Raw genomic sequence first — 12286 nt, forward strand, 5'->3', positions numbered from 1 at the left:
AAGGTTCCTTTGGTACTTATTCCAATGGACATGCAATGGCGAAGAAGAATTTGCGAGCAGGTTACTATTGGCTGACAATGGAATCTGATTGTTGCAAGTTTATGAAGAAATTCCACAAGTGTCAAATATATGCAGATAAGATTCATGTTCCTCCGACACTATTGAACTTTATTTCCTCCCCATGGCCCTTTTCCATGTGGGGAATTGATATGATTGGCATGATTGAGCCCAAAGTGTCGAATGGACATCGTTTTTTAGTGGCAATTGATTACTTCACAAAATGGATTGAAGTGGCATCGTATGCGAATGTAACCAAGCAAGTTGTTGTAAGGTTTATCAAGAATCAGATTATATGCTGTTATGGTGTGCCAAGTAAGATCATTACTGATAATGGATCAAACTTGAATAATAATATGGTGGAAGCTCTTTGTAAAGACTTCAAGATTGCACATCATAATTCTTCTCCCTACATACCTAAGATGAATGGGGTTGTTGAAGCTGCAAATAAGAATATCAAGAAGATCATTCAGAAGATGGTTGTAACGTATAAGGATTGGCATGAGATGCTCCCATTTACTTTGCACGGGTATCGTACATCCATCCGCACTATAATAGGGGAAACCATTTTCTCTCTTGTATATGGTATGGAAGCAGTGCTCCCTATAGAGGTTGAGATTCCATCATTCCGTGTGCTCATGGAAGCCAAGTTGACTGAGGCTGAATGGTGTCATACCATGTTTGATTAGTTGAATTTAATTGAAGAGAAGAGATTGACTGTCATGTGTCATGGTCAGTTATATCAGCAAAGGATGAAGAAAGCTTTTGATAAGAAGGTCAGACCTTGGGTATTCAGGGAAGGTGACCTTGTGCTCAAGAAGATTTTATCGTTTAAACCAGATTCTAGGGGCAAATGGACTCCTAATTATGAAGGCCCATATGTTGTTAAGAGAGCTTTTTCAGGCGGCACTTTGATTCTTACAACTATGGATGGTGAAGAGTTCACTCGTCCTATCAACGCAGATGCAGTCAAGAAATACTTCTCCTAAAAATAAAAGAACAACTCGCTAAGTTGAAAACCCGAAAGGGCGGCTTAGGCCAAAATGAGCGTCTCGGTGGATTGAAGACCCGAAAGGGCGATCCAGGCAAAATTTAGAGACATAAAACAAAAAAGAATTTTCCTGATAAGTTGAGTACCCCACCTTGGGGCAAGTTATGCAAAAATTAGGGATTTGGGAAAGTAACTGCATTCTGCTGATCTTCCAGTCTTGGAGAAACTTTGTTGAGCACAAGGGTTGACGTCGATTCATCATCCCCAGTAGCAGCCAAAAGCACAACGGATAACAAGAGTTGGCGGAAAGATTAGTGATCATTTGTATTCAATGTAACCCTTTTCCATGTAAATTACCATTTTCAACTTTGTAAGAATCTACGGAGTCTTGTCATTTACAGACTACCATTCTATTAAATAAAGTTGAACTTTTATTCAATTGTTTCCACTCTTATTTACTTCAACCAAATAGTTTTAAATTTTATTATGATCATCTTTGAAATTAAAATTTTAAATTAAAATTATTTTTCTTTAACATATAAAAGCATGAATTTTAAGAGCAAGTAAAAAGAAATGTCAATAGCAATTCAAAAACAGCAAGCCCTAAGTGTGGAGCATTGATGGTTCCCCCGAGAAATTAACCCTCAGTTATCCTCAGCCGAGTTGGTCGATTCAGTTCCCCTGCGGAGTGTTTGTCCCCAGCGGAGTTTGTGCATAAGTTCTCAGCAGAATCGGTGATTACCCATCCAGTTTTGATCTCCAGCAGAGTGAGGAGGGTTTCCTCAGTGTTTTGCGTAATGGCAGTAGAACTTTGGTTTCCCCACAAGTTGTCGTCCGGCTCGCTCCCAGTTAGAGGTTCCTCCTGGTTTCTGTGAAGCTATTTGCATTTATCCTCTGTACGGTTGTCTTCCATTCAATATGGTGTTGACTTAAAATTTCCCGCAGATTCAATAACATCTCCTTTCCTCAGCAGATCTCCTCCTTCCCCGGCTAGGGTTGAGCCTGTGAGATGTTGATCTCTCTTTTCTCCAGCATTTGTCTCCCTCTTTTGTGGATTGACCGAGGATTGTATCGATGATTCATTTTTGCGACACCTTTGTATCCTTTATGATCGTTTTGTCAACATAATCATCATATATACATATACATATACACTCGTATAATCTCATAATTGCATAATTGTATAATCGCATCATTATTGATTCATTGTTTGAGATTCTCATTCTCTGTTATGCCAGTACTTTATCCCCATACAAGTTTGGTGTCTTCCCTCCCGCAATTGTAGAGTGTCATCCCCTTAAGCAGAAAGATTTTAACCTTTCTCCCTTCCCTACTGAGTTATCTCCTCGTGGATGATTATTATTTCAGTTTCCTCCCCAGTTGATTATCTGGATGTAATCACTCCCCTTGAGTTATATCCTCATTGGTTTGAGTCTTGATTGACCGTTTCTTTCTAGAGCTTACCATATAGACGTTTTGGGTCCGCTAAGAGTTTATTACCCAGTAACTGGTAATATGCTTCTTAGTTTGCAGTCTATTACTTTTTACCCAATACCCGGCAAAAGTATCCTTGTTTTTCTCCTCAGTAGAGTCCCCGGCGGATTCATTTCTATGTTTCCCCGGAAGTATATCCTTGATATGTTCATCCTAACCGCTGACGGATATTTTCTTCCCATGTCTGAGTTTATCCTTGATATGTTCATCCTAACCGATGACGGACATTCTCATCTTTGTTATTCTACCCAGTAACTGGTAGTTGTAATCCCTATTTTGTTCCCCAAAGAGTTAATCCTTGATATGTTCATCTTAACCGGTGACGGGTTTCCTTCTCTTTGTGGTCTTCTACCCAGTAACCGGAAATTGTAAATCCCACTTTCTCCCCTGCAGAGTTAATCCTTGATATATTCATCCTAATCAATGATGGATTTTTCTCTCCGATGGTAGTCTATCTAGTAACTGATAGATGTAATTCCTATTTCTCCTCGCAGAGTTTATCCTTGATATGTTCATCTTAACCGATGATGGATATCCTCCTTAACACCCCCATGCAAGTCTATCCTTGAAATGTTCATCCTAACCGATGACAGATTTTCTTTCCTCTGAGTTTATCCTTGATATGTTCATCCTAACCGATGACGGATATTCTCATCTTTGGTATTCTACCAGTAACTGGTAGTTGTAATCCCTATTTTGTTCCCCAGAGAGTTAATCCTTGATATGTTCATCCTAACCGATGATGAGTTTCCTTCTCTTTATGGTCTTTTGCCCAGTAACCAGCAGTTGTAAATCCTACTTTCTCCCCTACAGAGTTAATCCTTGATATGTTCCTAACCGGTGACGGATTTTTCTCTCCGATGATAGTCTATCCAGTAACTGATAGATGTAATTCCTATTTCTCCTTGCAGAGTTTATCCTTGATATGTTCATCTTAACTGATGACGGATATCCTCCTTAACATCCCGAGGCAAGTCTATCCTTGATATGTTCATCCTAACCGATGACGAAATTTCTTTCCTCTGAGTTTATCCTTGATATGTTTGAAGGAGAAGAGCGATCCAAAACGCAGCAGAATTTTAAAATTTCTCCTTTAGTGATCCTTATGAATGGGCATCATCAGTGATAGAATCGTTACCTCTTGTGGCGATTGTAACCTTTGATGCAGATCTACGGAGCGATCACGAACTTTGAACGGTGACAACACCTCTACTCAGTCCACACGAACGGATTCCTTCAATCTCAGTGCTAGCTGCTACGAATGAAGGCTTTGAGTGAGAGAGAGAGAGAGAGAGAGAGAGAGAGAAACGAAATTGTAACTGCACAAATGCTTCTACACAAGGGTTCTATTTATAGAACCACTTGTGTGGATTGCAAGCTAAAAAGCCCACTCATGTGTATATGGCCCATATCTTATAATATGCCAAAATCACTTAAGTGTGTGGTACCTTACCATATTTCGTATTCTACTTAAGTACATCGTACCTTATGATGTTCTATAATTCACTTAAGTGCACCGTACATTACGGTATTCCTTAGTTACTCTATCTCTCATCAATCTGTCCTTTTGTGTGTGACCCTGTAGGTTTTCGCGGCATTGGCAATTATATTAAATCACGTATTTAACATAATAAACAGTGAGTGGTATCTAGCAACACATCACTACTACCCAAGACACGAAAATGTCATGTGATCTGACAAATCCTTTTGTGATAATACTTATGTGTACAATTACCCTTTTACCCTTATGTCTATATTGAACACAAGCCATAAACCGTGTCATCCTTGTCCAGTTCAATATTGGGCCCGTAGACATTTATCCTGTTATGCAGGATGGGAAAATTCCATCTAGGTCACTCATGTCCCTTAGCATGCTTCCTGGAGTACCCATCAACTGTCTTTATGGTCATCCAGTTATGGACAATGTTTGATCAGCAATAAGGCACTTGACTCTACATCTAGGGTCCATAGTGGTTTCAGGTCAAAGGGTGGTATACACCATTATCACCATGAGAATAACTTATGATACTTTGTATAACATTATATATAGTATTCTCATAGCGGGTCAATCCAGTATAAATATTACTCTTAATATTCATACCTATGTTTAAGACTTGATAACTCATTATCCATAATCCATGAGATATGATAATCAGTCTATATACATAAAAGTTTTAATGATTTAACGGTATCCCACTTCACAATAAAGCTCGACTATGGATACTTTAAGAATAGTGTCCTTATGTTTAATGTGAGCTCATGATTAAGTCACACTTGATACATTAAACGGACTATCTATTCTAGGGACTTTATTAGACAAACATAATAAAGAAAAAGCCTTTTATTATTAATAAATAATTCGATACAAGTACCAAAAGTATTGGCCTCTAGGGCTTAGACCAACAATCTCCCACTAGTACTAGAGCCAATCAGGCATACCCCTAATGCCCATAGATCTAGTATGGCCATCATGCTTCTGTTGCGCAAGAGGCTTTGTTAGTGGGTCAGCAATATTGTCAAGTGGAGGTACTCTGCATATTTTCACATCTCCTCTATCTATTATCTCTCGAATGAGGTGATAACGCCTAAGTATGTGTTTGGATCGTTGGTGAGATCTAGGTTCCTTAGCTTGTGCGATAACACCATCGTTATCACAATAGAGACCAATGGGATCCATAATGCTAGGAACTATGCCAAGTTTACTAATGAACTTTTTGATCCAAACAACTTCCTTTGCTGCACTTGAAGCGGCAATATACTCGGCCTCAATTGTAGAATCAGCAACTGTATCTTGCTTTGAACTTTTCCAACTCACAGCGCCACCGTTTAAGCAAAACGCATAACCAGATTGCGATCTAAAGTCATCCTTATCTGTCTGGAAGCTAGCATCGGTGTATCCAATTATATCCAGCTCTTCCCGACCTCCATATATCAAAAATGAGTCCTTAGTCCTTCTCTAATACTTAAGTATATTCTTGACAGTTACCCAATGAGCATCACCAGGATCAAATTGGTACCTACTCGTTGCACTTAAAGCATACGAGACATCTAGTCGAGTACATAACATGGCATACATGATAGATCCTATTGTAGATGCATATGGAATCTTATTCATGCGATCCCTTTCTTCCTTAGTTGAAGGGGATTGTGTTTTTGATAGACACATGCCATGTTGCATAGGTATGAATCCTTTCTTGGAATCATGCATATTAAAGCATCTTAGCACTTTGTCTATGTACGTACTCTGACTTAGGCCAAGCAGTTTTTGTGATCCATCTCTATAGATTCTGATTCCTAATATATAAGCTTCTTCACCTAGGTGCTTCATAGAAAAGCATTTCCTCAACCAAGACTTTACTTGTTACAGGGTAGGGACATCGTTTCCAATGAGTAATATGTCATCTACATATAATACTAGGAAAACGATCATGCTCCCACTAACCTTCTTGTAGACACAAGGCTCATATTCGTTCTTGATGAATCTATATTGTTTTACTATTTCATCAAAATGAAGATTCCAGCTTCTGGAAGCTTGCTTCAATCCATAGATTGATCTTTGTAACTTACATATCTTTTGGGCTTCTTCTAGTATGTCAAATCCTTCAGGCTGTGTCATGTACACATCCTCAAGAAGATTCCCATTAAGGAAAGAAATTTTGACATCCATCTGCCATATTTCATAATCATGATATGCAGCAATAGCAAGTAAAATCCGAACAGATTTAAGCATTGCAACTGGTGAAAAGGTTTCATCATAGTCAACCCCGTGAATTTGTTTATATCCTTTTGTAACCAGTCTTGCCTTATAGGTATGTACCTTAACATCCATGCCAGTCTTCTTTTTGAAGACCCACTTGCATCCTATAGGGTTAACTCCTACAGGAGGCTCTACCAAGGTCCAAACTTGGTTTGTGTACATGGAATCCATTTCAGATTTCATGGCTTCTAGCCACTTCTCAGACTCGGGACCAGTTATGGCCTCTTGGTAGGTCACAGACTCATCTTGATCCATGAGTAATACATCACCTTGATTAGTTATGAGATATCCATATCTCTCAAGTAGGTGACGTATCCTGCTTGACCTATGTTGGTTTTGTTCTACTTGAGCAGGTTGCTCTTCCACAACTACTTGTGTTTCCTGCTTTAATTCCTCCATAGGTGTATCAATGTTTTGTGATTCTTAAATTTCTTCAAGCTCTACTTTCCTCCCACTGATTCCTTTGGAAATAAAATCCTTTTCTAGGAAAACTCCAGTTCGAGCGACAAACACTTTGCCCTTAGAAGGATTGTAGAAGTAATACCCTCTTGTTTCTTTAGGATACCCCACAAATAAGCATTTGTCATATTTGGGCTCAAGTTTAGTTGAAATTTGTCATTTCACATAAACTTTGCAACCCTAAATCTTCATGTAAGACATATGTGGTTTCTTACCACTTCATATCTCATATGGTGTCTTCTTAACCTTTTTGGATGGAACACGGTTAAGTGTGTAAGCTGCTGTCAATAGTGTATGTCCCCAAAAGGAGTTTGGAAGATCGGCGTGACTCATCATGGATCGGACCATATCTAACATGGTTCGATTTCTTCTCTCAGATGCACCATTTCATTGGGGTGTTCCAGGAGGAGTAAGTTGGGATAGAATCCCACACTCTTTCAGATGGTCATCAAACTCTATGCTTAAATACTCACCACCTCGATCTGATCGAAGAGTTTTAATATTCTTACCTAGTTGGTTTTGTACTTCATTCTTGAATTCCTTTAACTTTTCAAAGGACTCTGATTTGTGTTTCATTAAATACACATAACCATATCTACTGAAATCATCAGTAAATGTGATGAAGTACTGAAAACCTCCTCTGGCTGGTATGTTCAGTGGTCCACATACATCAGTATGTATGAGGGCCAAAAGATCATTAGCTCTTTCACCTTTTCCTATGAATGGAGACTTTTTCATCTTTCCAATTAAACAAGATTTGCATGTCTCATGTGATTCATAATCAAAAGAGTCCAAGAGTCCATCTTTATGGAGTTTGGAAATGTGTTTCTCATTTATGTGGCCTAATCGACAATGCCAAAGGTAAGTTGGATTTAACTTATTAGGTTTCATCCTTTTAGTATTAATGTTATAAATAAGCATTTCAAGATCAAGGACGTATAATCCATTGTTCATTTGTGCACTAGCATAGAATATATCATTCAAATAAATTGAGCAACAATTGTTCTTTATTATAAATGAAAAACCAAAATTGTCCAAACAAGAAACGGAAATAATATTCCTGCTAATTGTAGGTACATAATAACAGTTCTCTAACTGAATTATTAAACCACTAGGTAAAGTCAATACATAAGTTCCTACGGCTAAAGCAACAATCTTTGCTCCAGTGCCAACTCGTAGGCCAACTTCACCTTTTTCCAAATCTCTACTCCTCTTTAGCCCCTGCACATTGGTACAAATGTGAGAACCGCATCCAGTATCTAATACCCATGATGCAGAAGTAGATAAATTAATTTCAATAACAAAAATACCTGAAGTTGAAGTCTCTACTCCATTCTTCTTATCTTCCAGGTACTTTGGGAAGTTTCTCTTCCAGTGGCTGGTCTTACCGCAATGGAAGCAAGTGCCTTCCTTTGCTATGCCTCCACTAGGCTTCAAAGCAGCAACAACGGGTTTGGGTTTGGCAACTTCCTTGCCTTTCCTTTTATCACCCTGCTTGGTGGGTCTTTTGTTTTGTCTCTTTCCATTTCCGATCATCAGAATGGACTTCCCTTTTGACTTCAGATTCTGCTCAGCAGTTCTTAACATGGCTAGCAGTTCAGGAAGAGATTTGTCCATGGCATTCATATTGAAATTTAGGACAAATTGACTGAATCTATCTGGCAACGATTGCAAGATCAAATCAGTCGCAAGTTCCTTTGCGAGGGGAAAACCCAACCTCTCAAGGTTTTCCACATACCCAATCATCTTGAGCACATGGGGACCTACAGGGGCTCCCTCAGCTAACTTGCCTTGAAAAGGGGATTTTGAAACTTCAAACCTTTCATGCCTTGCTTGCTCTTGATAGAGCATCTTCAGGTGTTTGATCATATCGAACGCTGCCATGTTCTCATGTTGCTTTTGCAACTCTGAGTTCATGGTAGCTAGCATGAGACAAGCAGTTTCATTGGCATCATCAACATGCTTCTTATAAGCATCTCTTTCTGCCTTAGGTGCAGAACTAGGAGGTTTCTCTTCAGGAACAGGTTTCTCCAAGACATACAGTTTTCTATCATGTTTGAGGACAATCCTCAGATTTTGGTGCCAATCCAAAAAATTTGTCCCAGACAATTTTTCCTTGTCAAGGATTGATCGCAAAATGTTGTTAGAGGTGTTTTTTGTCATGGTAATCTACATGAAAATAATGAAAATATAAGTATCAATAACATATTTAATTAGGCATTTAATTAAATATGCTCCCACTATTTTACTCAAAACAAATGACCCTCACCATTTGATTCGGAAAATCACGTTGGAAGATTTTCTAGTGGGTCGAGATCCACATTTCATTTTGTTTTAAGTCCGCGTAGGCGGATTACACAAAACTAGGTTATTTAGGTAGGAACTCCTTCCAATTGTATCTAATACAACTCTCGAATATTTTAGTTGGGAGAATAACTCCTTATTCCAATCCATCACATGGATCATTTCCAACTCTTGCTTCTAAACATATATAATCTTATTATAATTTGTTTAGTTAAGTTTGACCCATTGTTTTAGCAATTGGATATTACAATTATCCTATCGCACCTTACTAATATAGAACATGCACCTCGCGTAGGCGAAACCTACATTATCTGATACTAGTCTTGATGAGTGCTAAAACTTGGAAAGCATAAACTTAATATTTAATTTGAAGAAATTTGCAATTATTCTGATCTCACCGGCTTATTTATCATATAAATCGTCTCTCACATGCATCAACATACATTCATATGCATCAACATACATAATGAAACAATTATGGCCCCTAGCGAAATTATTCTCCCAAGCCAATGAGAGAATCTAAGCTAACCTAATAACGATCTAAGCTTCTCCAAGCAAGATCTTCAAGGTTGTCCTCCTTTGATATTGAATTCTTCTCTTTCTTCATAACATTACATTACATAAAAGAAACTCGTTTTACATACGAGGGAGTGAGATGAGAAAAGAAGTTACATAAAGAGATTAAAAGAGAGGCACGACACGCGGGTCGTATTTTAAAAACCCAAAACAAAATAAAGGAAAACTAAGACCATAACCGATCACCACAAGACAATAATAATAAACACGTTATTATTATTAATTTTAATTCCTTTAATTAATTAAAACCAAATTAAATTTCGGCGACCGATCACACTACACAGAGTTAGGCGGGGGTCCGCTGACCGATCAGCGGACGGGGGTCAAGGGGGCAGCGCCCCTGGCCGAAATTTTTAATAAACAATTCATTTGAAATCGATGTCGTTTTTCGCATCAACACTTGATACTTTAAAGCACAACTTTTGCACAATCACAACTCTAATCGCATAACTCTTTGACAACATAACCCTTGTGCCATCATTAACCCTAATGCACCAATTTTAGACCGTTAAACACACCTCGATTGTTGATTCAGTATGATTGATCAACACGTCATTGCTTCACCATACTAATGTCGGATCAAGAAGCAAACGACCATTGATCGCTCAAAGGAAAACAACCATTAAGTGTTTGAATGAACGAAACAGAAACAGTATATCATATATACCGTATTTTGCATCAGGATTACTTATATCATATATATATAACTTGATCGATCTCAATTTCATAACCTATGAACGATCGATGTATCGCTGCTTCACCATACTAATGTCGAATTCCGAAGCATAGTCAACATCAATCATCCAAATCGTACACACATGATGCCAAATTTAATAACTCGTTTATTCTTTGATTCATTATGACTTTTAATCATATTAATATAGAAAATATAGAAAGAAAAAAAACAACTATCAGATGCATGGTTTCGTAAGTGGCTCTGATACCACTGAAGAAGAAGAGCAATCCAAAACACAGCGAAATTTAAAATTTCTCCTTTAGTGATCCTTACGAATGGGCATGATCAGTGATAGAATCATTACTTCTTGTGTCGATTGTAACCTTTGATGCAGATCTAAGGAGCGATCACGAACGTTGAACGGTGACAACGCCTCTACTCAATGTTAGTTGCTACGAATGAAGGTCTTGAGTGAGAGAGAGAGAGAGAGAGAGAGAGAGAGAGAGAGAAACGAAATTGTAACTGCACAAATGCTTCTACACAAGGTTTCTATTTATAGAACCACTTGTGTGGGCTGCAAGCTAAAAAGCCCACTCAAGTGTATGTGGCCCATATCTTATAATATGCCAAAATCACTTAAACGCGTGGTACCTTACCATATTTCGTATTCTACTTAAGTACACCGTACCTTATGATGTTCTACAATTCACTTAAGTGCACCGTACATTACGGTATTCCTTAGTTACTCTATCTTTCATCAATCCGTCCTTTTGTGTGTGACCCTGTAGGTTTTCGCGGCATTGACAATTATATTAAATCACGTATTTAACATAATAAACAGTGAGTGGTATCTAGCAACACATCACTGCTACCCAAGACAAGAAAATGTCATGTGATATGACAAATCCTTTTGTGATAATACTTATGTGTACAATTACCTTTTTACCCTTATGTCTATATTGAACATAAGGCATAGACTGTGTCATCCTTGTCCAGTTCAATATTGGGCCCGTAGACATTTATCCTGTTACGCAGGATGGGCAAATTCCATCTAGGTCACTCATGTCCCTTACCATGCTTCGTGGAGTACCCATCAACTATCTTTATGGTCATCCAGTTACGGACAATGTTTGATAAGCAATAAGGCACTCAACTCTACATCTAGGGTCCATAGATGTTTTAGGTCGAAGGGTGGTATACACCATTATCACCATAAGAATAACTTATGACACTTTGCATAAAATTCTATATAGTATTCTCATAGCGGGTTAATCCAGTATAAATATTACTCTTAATATTCATACCTATGTTTAAGACTTGATAACTACTTATCCATGATCCATAAGATATGATCATCGGTCTATATACATAATAGTCTTAATGCTTTAATGTTATCCCACTTCACAATAAAGCTCGATTATGGATACTTTAAGAATAGTGTCATTATGTTTAATGTGATCTCATGATTAAGTCACACTTGATACATTAAACATACTATCTATTCTAGGGACTTTATTAGACAAACATAATAAAGAAAAAGCCTTTTATTATTAATAAATAATTCGATACAAGTACCAAAAGTATTGGCCTCTAGGGCTTACACCAACAATGTTCACCCTAACCGGTGACGGATATTCTCATCTTTGGTTTTCTGCCCAGTAACTGGTAGTTGTAAATCCTATTTTCTGCAGTTTTCCCCAACAAGGCTATTCTTACCCAGTAACCGATAATAAGTATACCCTCCTGGAGGTCCCCAGCGAGTCATCCTCGATATGTTCATCCTAACCGATGATGGGTGTCCTCTCTGTCAGATCTTTATTATCTCCTTGACCAGTAATCGACAGTGGATAATAAATTTTTGCTCCTCTTGTGTTGAAGTCTATTTCTTCCCAATTAAGTTTAGTGTGTATTTCCTTAGTGAAATCACTTTTTCTGCATGATCCAAGTACGCCAGCTTTACCCTGATCTACTT

The sequence above is a fragment of the Lathyrus oleraceus genome, chromosome 3 (assembly GCF_024323335.1).
Source record: "Lathyrus oleraceus cultivar Zhongwan6 chromosome 3, CAAS_Psat_ZW6_1.0, whole genome shotgun sequence".
Lineage (NCBI taxonomy): Eukaryota > Viridiplantae > Streptophyta > Magnoliopsida > Fabales > Fabaceae > Lathyrus > Lathyrus oleraceus.